The sequence below is a fragment of the Anarhichas minor genome, unplaced genomic scaffold (genome assembly GCF_050575085.1).
Source record: "Anarhichas minor isolate MPS153535 unplaced genomic scaffold, ASM5057508v1 ptg000004l, whole genome shotgun sequence".
Lineage (NCBI taxonomy): Eukaryota > Metazoa > Chordata > Actinopteri > Perciformes > Anarhichadidae > Anarhichas > Anarhichas minor.
The window spans coordinates 5,297,283-5,307,147 of NW_027466450.1; positions in this window are offsets into that span (position 1 = coordinate 5,297,283).

Here is a 9,865-nt window from a genome sequence, read left to right on the forward strand (position 1 = left end):
CACAAGTATTAAATCCAGTAAAAGGTCACATTGAGGTATTGATGGCTATGACACACAATAAGTTCCACATTACATTTGGTGTACAGCAAGTGACTCAGATAAGGGCCTGTTAATGTTAGAGCGTATTGGCAATGTTTTACTCGTAATAAGTTTTGAATGTAGCAATGTAATGAATAGTCTACCTACCTACTTACTCACCTACCTGCCTACCTACCTACCTACCTTCCTATAGATACTCTACCTACCGTGCTTGTTTTACCTGAGCGCTACCAGGTAAGATATTCCATTGTTTTGATTTAGATCAAGGCGATCTGTGCACTGATACTTGAGATGAGAGTTACCAGATAAAGATTTCCGATCCGCTTGTGTGTGTGTGTGTGTGTGTGTGTGTGTGTGTGTGTGTGTGTGTTGTTTAGCAGAGGTAAAGCCCAGGGCTTCTTAAATGATTGGGTCAGTCCGATCTTGTCTCTGCTGCCCGCCGAACAGAAGAAACACGAGCTGCTGCCTTCCGACCTCGGGCTGAGTCATGCGCTTCACTTTCTTAAACAAACGCACTTGCATATTCTTTCACGCAGACAAATACACACAGACATGTGTGCACACACAGTAGGACACACTATAGCCTGCACTTGCTATGAAAACCATACTCTGATGCAAATGCAATCTCATGCAAGCAGTGCCATGCAAAACACTTTCCCGAACATGGCTTTGAGCCTGCTCTCCATTTTCATATCACCAACATTCACGTGGGTTTTTAATGTCCTTCAGCATTGATAAACAGAGGTACACAGTGCTCTATATTTGCTCCTGTCGACTGACTGTCTTGCTGGAGAAACATTATTCTGCAGAGAGAGAGAAGTTGCAAAATATCAACTTGTGTGAACCTGCAGATGGTCGTGCATGCACACTCCGATCTTGCCCAACCTTTTTAGAAATTCAAAGCCCTTCTTACTTTGAGCACTTAGGTAATAGAGGACCCTCGATACAGTATGAATCATTACATGCAACATTTTTCGTGACATTTCCATCTTAAATCAAGAAGTCGGAAATAGTTGTTGTCGTCTGTATTGATTTTTGGCTTCAAATTTAGCACTGCAGGCTGTTTGTAATGTGTCTTTGCTGTAATACGACTTTAATTTGCACAAAAGATGTAATTAGAAATCAATAAGATATTTGGAGGCAACAAGTCATGTCAAGACATGTCTTATCGGTTCAAGCATAGCCTATTAGGCTACTGTAAATGTTCCAGAGGATATTAGTTCAAGGACTTGTCAATGCTGCAGGATATTTAGGGGAAAAAATAATCAGATTATTGATTGATTTGGCTTGGATGGCATTGCTGATTTATCCTTTATATTATTAAAAATCACTTTTCACTTTTGTTTTTTGTCAGAGGAAAATACGTACCCCTTTGGCAACAATAAACTTACTGTCCATGCAATGAATTCTCAACATTGCATTGCAAATACATTCATGAATAAGTTAAATGCATTTGTCTGGAAAAACAAGCAAACAATGTATCGGCCCTATTTGGCCCCATGTCACATGCATACATGTTGAAGGCCTTCTGCACGCAAGCTGTGAGCGGCACACATGAAGTGAAGATATGGTTGCAGCTCTCTTTTCCCCAGGCTCCGTATCTACGCTCTACTTGGACCACATTCTTCAAATGATTGTGTGTAGGTTTGAGAGTGAGGCAGGCAGGGCTGTTAGCAAAAGAGTTTTAATTGATTTTGAAGTAGTAGCTGTTGGGAATGCCTCGCACCATAAAACATGCTTGACACACAGAAATCAAAACAGCTTATTACCACATCAAAGGGGCAACCACCCTCTTGCCATTTGTGTAAACTGAACAGCCAATTTTGATGACACAGTGCATAAAAAAAATTAAAAATGTAATTCACGAGTTCCCCCTTTAGCTGTGTTAAGGTCATCTTATTGAGTATGCTTGGGAACTGCAACAGCCATTATCCCTCGGGAGCGGGATTGCAGCTTTGTGCTTATCATATACAGAGAGGTTGAAGGGTATCACATCATAGCAGGATGTGGAGCAAAAACCAAACCAAATCTCTCCCAACAAAATGTATGATTGAAGTTCGTCGGTGACATATTGGAGTTTGTTCATCCTCTGAAATGTTTATGTGAGCGATATGTCGCTCACTGCACAGGTTCAGGCATGTGTTCTCTGCAGCTCCGATATCCAACAGTCTCCAGCACAGCGTGAGGCTCAGCTGTGGGATAAAGAAGCTGCTTACCAACAGAAATACCAATTACTGCACACTGCATCATGAAGCCTAATGGGCCTGCTGTGGCAAAGAGACGCTCAGGATGAAAGACTTGTAAGTTCTGTAACGGTAAAACCTGTATCTCAGCCCTCAGCAGCTTGTTTTAAAACCACTACCAGCGCAGCGTTTAGGATCTAATGCTGACACGAGGTTATGATAAAGCTTTGTTATTGTATAGCTCTACTTGCTCAGCTCACATACAGTGCTAAATATACTGTGTATGGTCCATTAACAGGGCTGCATCTGCTGTTAAGTGACCGTAAACCAGGATCTAAACTCACATAAGATACAGCTTTTTCACACAGAGAAGCGAGGCGAAGCGTGACAAACATGCTGGCGGGCTACACGCTTGTCTCCTGCTTGAGGTTCACCAGAGGTTTGCCTTTCATGTTAGCTGTGACGGCAGCAGATTTGCCTATCTCTGCTGTAAACAGCTTATTAAATGCGAATAAAATATTTGTGTTATTAGAGCGTAAAAGAAAAAAAAACTTGGCAGCATCTCCGGTAAACTGGTAATACCTCCACGGTCAGTATATTCTCCATGTTCAACTCTCATCAGTCAGAATGAAAGAGAATTTAGATGACAGCATTTATTTCACTGTAGGCCATTGTTAAGGACAGGTTTCCTGGATGATCTGATACTAAAGAACAAAACTTAAAAGATAAATCAGCAATGAATTACCCAGAGTAGAAAACTGCTGCTGTATGCTCCCTATGGGTGAAACTGTCAAGCATGCTTGGGCCACACCCCAATCAGGGATGGTTTCAATCAGCTGCAAAAAAGAAAATCACATGCTTTTACATCTCTGATTGCAGAGTCTCTATAGAGGTGCAAAGTGATTTAAACTCAGCAATTGTCCGCCCTCTGTTTTTTTTTTTTTCTTTGACTAGAAAGCAAGATAATGAGAAAAGACTGGTTTACAATGGTATTCACGTTAAAGTATTACATTCACCCCCATCAATACCACATCAGCAGCATGCAAATTAAATGCTGCAAAAAATAAGCATATTGTGCTTCTGCCTGCCGGTTAATGTCCCTATTCAAGGTTGTAAAGCATAAATGAAATAAAAAGAGCAGCTTCTGTGATGGCGGCATCTGTACTCTATGTAATTAGGCCGAGACTGGCAGATGATGAATAAAAGAAAACGCAGTATAAAAGTATCATGGGACCTCTCATTACCTCTATCATGACTTTGAATCTGCCGGTGCTTTGGACTAGAACTAAAATGCTTGCGGTACACGTAGACGTGGACCAGACCATTTCTGTGCCCTGAAGGCCTACCGTGTCACACTGTAAGACCCTGATGATGTGTGACAGGCCTTCCTGCCTCACTGTCACATCAACCAGCTGCTTTGGAAGAGAGAAGCTGCGTGAGAGAAAGACACAGACAGATATAGATATAAAGTCCTTTCGCGTCATATTTCTCCAAAAAAAACGGACCATTACGGAAGCGATACTAAGTGTCAGAAAATGCGCAAATATGGATCAAAAATGACATATAGCAGAGATTAATGTCACTTATAACTGGTTAATTCAAGATTCATCTTTTTCACTTACTGTTAATACTCTCAAGGTGTTGGTTACCATGGTAGCCACAGGGATCTGAAAGGGGGATGGTAATCAGATCCTCTATTTTAGTTCGGATGATAATGAGTACACATGAAGCGTCAATATATTTATATCTGTATCTACATCTACATCTACATATACATCTATATCTCTATATCTCTATATCTCCATATCTCTATATCTCTATATCTATATCTATCTATATACACATACATATACATATATATATATATATATATATATATATATACATTTCTATAGAATTGTAGATTATGTAATGCATGTGCTCTGTAAGTAAAACGTGACACTTTGAGTTTGTACCTTGTATGGCCAAATGCTAAGTGTGCATATGGATCATAAGGAGGTGCATGTTTGTGTGTGTGGTTGCAGAAGTATAGAAACACGAGTGCTGTAAATGAGCCAGGCCCTCGGTTGAACTGTACAGTGTTTGTCAGCTAATTAGCAACATGAGTTAGTGCGACAGCAGTTGGGGGAGCGTCTCACATGCAGAGAAAAGCTGATGGGAGCTGATGGGCGCAGCAGCGTGTCGTTGCTGGTGACTGACGAAGAGGAGTGTGTGTGTGTGTGTGTGGGGGGGTTGACAGCATCTAAACCACTGCTAATGAAGACATCAGCTCACTAGCCGTCAAAACTGGCATTATGGCATGAACATAATGCAGACGACTCGTCAGATGTACGCATGCCGGTGTGGAGAATAGAAGCACTTGTGCCAGTGAACGCTATTATCTCACTCCAGCAGGGATGCCGGTGTCCTTGTGGCATTGCATATATAGCTAGTCAAATGTGCAGAACTTACCTAAAGAAAACAGCAAATACAATCAGATTGGCTCTGTTTGTTTGATGGATCTGTCTGAATTTGAGCTGTACTTCATCTCAGTCTGTCTCACTGTATTTGCCTGCTTTATTTGGGCATGCATGCAGGCAAATACAGTGATCCACAAAGGCTGGAATATAGTGGCTTAAAAAGGATGCTGAAAGTTTTTACTTATTTTCTTTCAAGGTTGCTCTCATTTTGGTTATGGTGTTACCATGACAATGTGACATGACAAAGGCTATAGTGTTGAGGAAAAAACCATACATGTCTCAGTGGCGTGGGTGCATATAATGGAATCTAACATACATACATGGCTAAAGAAAATAAGTTCTATATGCTAAATAAAAGCAATATATAATAAATGGCACAGAATACAATTACATGGAAACGACGTCAAGAAGAAAGCCTGCAAATTAAGTGTGGAGGAAGATGCAGCGACAGACAGACAGATTATCCCAGAAGCTAACTGTGGGAGCAATCTCTCTTCCTGGTCTCATTCCTCTCACAAACTGTGTAACAACAAGGTGGTTAAAGTCAAACCGACCATGACATTCATTCCACTTCTACCTTCCAGGAAAAAAAACGCATTTTTGGACGTGAGACCCTGTTGGCCACTGGGGCTGAGGGAAGCCTTCAGTGCCACGGGCTGATATATTGTCTGATTAGCAGCTTGCGTGGCCTGTGCTGATAGAGTTCCCTGATAGCTGCACAGCTATATTTGCTGAAAAACGAATGTTTTGGAAGCAGCTGACATTTTCCCCCACTCTCATCCGCTCAGCTAAGAGGCCTCTTCACTGCAGCAGCTCTGTCTGTATCAAAATCAGATAATGTCAAACTGTATGCACACACACACACACACACACACACACACACACACACACACACACACACACAGTGTGAACCAGTTTAACTGTTGTTTTCCCCTTTTTTTCTACCCAGGAAAGTTCACATCAACAACTTCAGTCAGAAATCACAGTTGTGCTAAATTGAAAAGTCTGACATCTCAGACATCTTGCTACTTCTGTCTCCTTGGTGATGCTTGATTTAGATTGCCCTTGCCAGCACGTCATCTGCAAGCCAATAGATGCACGGCAACTCCCACTGTGTTAGTTGTATATGTCATCAGTTATTCACATTGGGCACCTGTTGCTGTCACTGTCTCTTTGATATAAATGGCCAATGATTTATTAAAGAGGGTTTCTGAACGATTACGAATGATGACAGTCATGATAACAACTAGGAGTATAGCTGCAAGGCTGGCACCACAGGAAAGCAGCAGCAGTCTCACAGTAAAAGCCCCTGCAGTCCTATAAAGAAGTATCAATGTTGCGTTTGTTTTAGCATTTTATCAGCGCTGGAAAGTATGTTGAATGTAATCCCGAAACGAAAAATCTATCTCCTGTTTGTCAGTGAGATGGCAACTTTATTGCTGTCTTGTTAAATGGAGTGGTCTGTGGAGGATAGGAGAGAGGGGATGACAAAGGCGAAATATGCTCAATCAAGAGTCAGTTAAGATTCATCGTTTTATTCTTATGCCCACTGCTGCAATATCATGTAAAAGAACCCACAAAAGACAAACCAACAAAAAAGCAGTTTTGATTTCCTTTTAAAACATGAACTTGTCATCATCCTCCCTGCTTGTTTTGTCTATCTTCTGTCAGAGGAGACACACGGCGCATTGCAAATATGATTAAAGGCAGCAGCGACAGCATGCATATGTAGCACACAAACATGAAAGACACATACCGGTAAGGTACATTATCATAACAGGAAGCACACAGATAGAGCAGCTTTGGGGGTGTTCATCTGTGCAGTTCCAGCATGTGAGAACACGGCTGTGAAATAAAAAATTAAAATGGGAGCGCTGAGTTTGCTGAGAGCTCCCTTGACAGGGAGCAGAACAGGCTATTACTTCATATTGCACCATTTAAGCTGTTTTTATTTTGGACTCTCCAGCTCCTTCTACCAGCCGACGCTGTCTCTGGGGATAACAATCAGGCCTCAAAAAGGAAAGGCAGACAGCTCTTAACAGTTTAAAGAGTTGTATACAGCGTGTGTGTCTATATACTTGTGTTGGGGTGGGCTCGGATAAATGAGGTAATTCCCTCTCTGCGTTTGCGTCAAGAGAACGTGGCTGTCACTCATGCTCAATTTGCTTCGACTTTTCTCAAACGCTGCTAATCTGGGTGACAATGCGTAGTCTGAGGTGTTTTTATCCTCTCTTCTCTCACACAGACTCGCTCACCCAGCTCTGCGAGGGCTCATATAAACAAGTTGGCTCATAAAAACAAGTGATGGCAAAGAAAGAGGTTTTTAAGTCTCAGATTCTCAGATTGGGTGCTGCAATTTGACTCTCACCCTTTTTCTATGTTGGCCTGTTGGCGACTACATGTCTCTGTCCGTTTGAGTAACAATTGCTCCCTCTAGTGCTGGAGGATTATAAGACTGATGTGGAGAGACGAGAGAGAAAGAGTAAAACCATGTAGCTTTTTGGTTCAGGGGAGGAGCAGAAGGCGTTTCTGTCAGGCCCGTGTCCTCTCCTTGGAAGAAAAGGGAATATCAAAGGCAAGATGGGGCCATGAGAGACTAGAGATCAGTTGAGGGTGGAAGCAAGGAGATTCAGTGAGCTAAGGTGAGGGGAGGCAAAAGTGCGCCAGAGAAGACTTTCAGATTTCAAGAGAGACATTACATAATTTGTGCAGATGGTAGCTTGAGTGTCTCTATCCCCTCATGTCGCCCCTACCTCTGCCAGGACACATTATCCTCTTGTTCAGGAGGGTTAAGGACTACTTTTGATCACACACTGTGCATGTGTGTGTTTGTGTGTGTGTGTGTGTGTGGAACATAGCTTTGACAGGATACTATTAAATGTGCACAAGCACCACATACAGAGCCATAGGGAGTCTTTGCTTCAGACAACAGTAAGAAAAGCAGGAAGCACAATAGACCACAATAAACCTTTCTCATTTTAACATTTTGACTTCTCATGACAAACGGTCTAAAGTCAGCTGCTAACATGCTTTCGGTGGCGATGCTAACAAGCTGTGCAGATATAATAGTTACCATATTCACCATCGAAGTCTGGTGTTTTAGCAGCGTGCTAATATTTACTATTCAGCTCTGATGGAAATGTCTTTTCTTGCAGGTATTTGGTTACAAACTAAAATATCGGACTGATTGAAATCTTGACCAGATGATGGCACTAGACACACAGTCAAGGGATTCTGAGAGGATCATGAATGTCTGCACTAAGAAGCATAGCAAATCATGCAATCGTTGAAACATTTCACTCTGTAAGATTGTCAACATCATGGCGGCACTAAAGTTGCACGAAGTTGGTGGATTCAACCTGCAAATTGACTTGTGCCAATACATCAAGTAAATGCTGACATATTTCACTCAATAAGGGATACAGTTGATCTCAGGTGATCTTGAAAGTCATTAGCATTCATCCATTCAGTACCATGAAGGTCTGGAACAGATGTTATGGCAATTCATCCAATAGGATACCTAAACGGAATGCAAGTGAAAGGGTATGTAAATTGATGTTGCGTTTGTTGCTACATACAGATGGAATTTGACATTCAGGACATGTTGCTTTGTAGGTGTAAAGCCACAAAGGTAATCTCCTGCCCAGCTCAGCTGTCCATTGCAGTAAGAAGCTGCTATTTATGCCGGTGATACATTTTATCTGTAAAATGAAAAGCGCCTGTTAAATTTTAAAGGATTTATGAATTTCATTAATTCATAAAGGCAAAATTATCCCCAGCTGCACGGGGAATAAAACATTCAAACTATATTTTTGAGAGCATTGGCAACATATTCATTGAAATGAGAATTTTTGAACTTTGAATAAAAAATAATAGAAAAATCTATTAAAAGTAATTAGCATTGATCCATTGAGCACCATGAATGTCTGGAACAAATATTGTGGCAATCCAATTGTTGTCCAGACATTTTACTAAAACCAAAAATGTCTTTACACTTCATGGTGGCACTAGAGGAATAGTAGGACGATTACAAAGGCACAGGTAAAGCTAATAACATGAATGATGGCACTGGGGAATTTATGTGTTTGAATGCAGCATGCTCAAGTTCCTGGAAGGATACCTAAACGGAATGCAAGTGAACAGGTTTGCAAACAGCTTTTGCTTTCAGAATAGTAACCTTATTTCACTTTCATTATAGATACTATAATGGTACTACTGTGATATTGCCTTCCGCATGATATACCTTTCATAGAGATGGTTATCTGTGTGTGTGCACTTATAGCGTTCATGCTCCTGTAGTTCAAGGAGCTGCCTTTGTTATGGAACAATGGCTACATGGTTTTTCATAAATGTAGTCCATTCATGGCACATGAAGGACAGAGCATAAAGCTGATGCCAAATCAGATCTGGAGTGAGATCATAGCAATAGAGATAACCGGCTCAAAGCATCCAGCTACATGCTGGCAAAGTGGGAACCGGAAGGTCTTCTAATGAGTTTGGGATATTTGGAAAGAGAAGGATTATGAATTCTGCTTTGTGCCTCATGCACTGCACCCAGTGTCAGAACAATAACTAATGAAATCACTGTTTAATATGCTAATGTTCAGACTTTATTAAGGCAAAAAGCAGGACGAGGGAGTTCTAGCATGGCTGCCATTGTGCGCTGTAGTTCGTCCCCGTACATCTGGTCTTTGCTGCAAAGACACAAGCATTGATTTGCCTCCCAAATTCAGTGTTTCTTTCTTTGCTCTGACAGGCATTGCCATGGAAACACAAGCCAGTGGTATTACAGTAAAGTTAAGAGGAAGGCTGTAAGGAGCCAGTCCACCAGACTGTGAAGGGCTGGTATAATTCAAGACCAAAGACAGCACATGTGCATCATCTCTCTGGGGAGGAGACGACTACAGCCTGTACCCGTACTTTTAGTCCCTCACATCTTTCAGAAAACCGCTGTTAGTTTTACCTTAAGGTGTACATAGCTGCTTTACACTCATCAGACAAGAGCATTTCTCTGTATCGGTGTAATCTGGTGTCTGTGCCTGTTTCCTCAAAAGTGAAGGCAAGGAATGGATTCTATTCTTGTCTCTTATACAGATGTTGGTGTTAAACATTGATAGGGCTGATGCAGGGAGAAAGGGAGAGAGAGAGAGAGAGGGGGAGACAGAGAGAGAGAGAGAGACATGG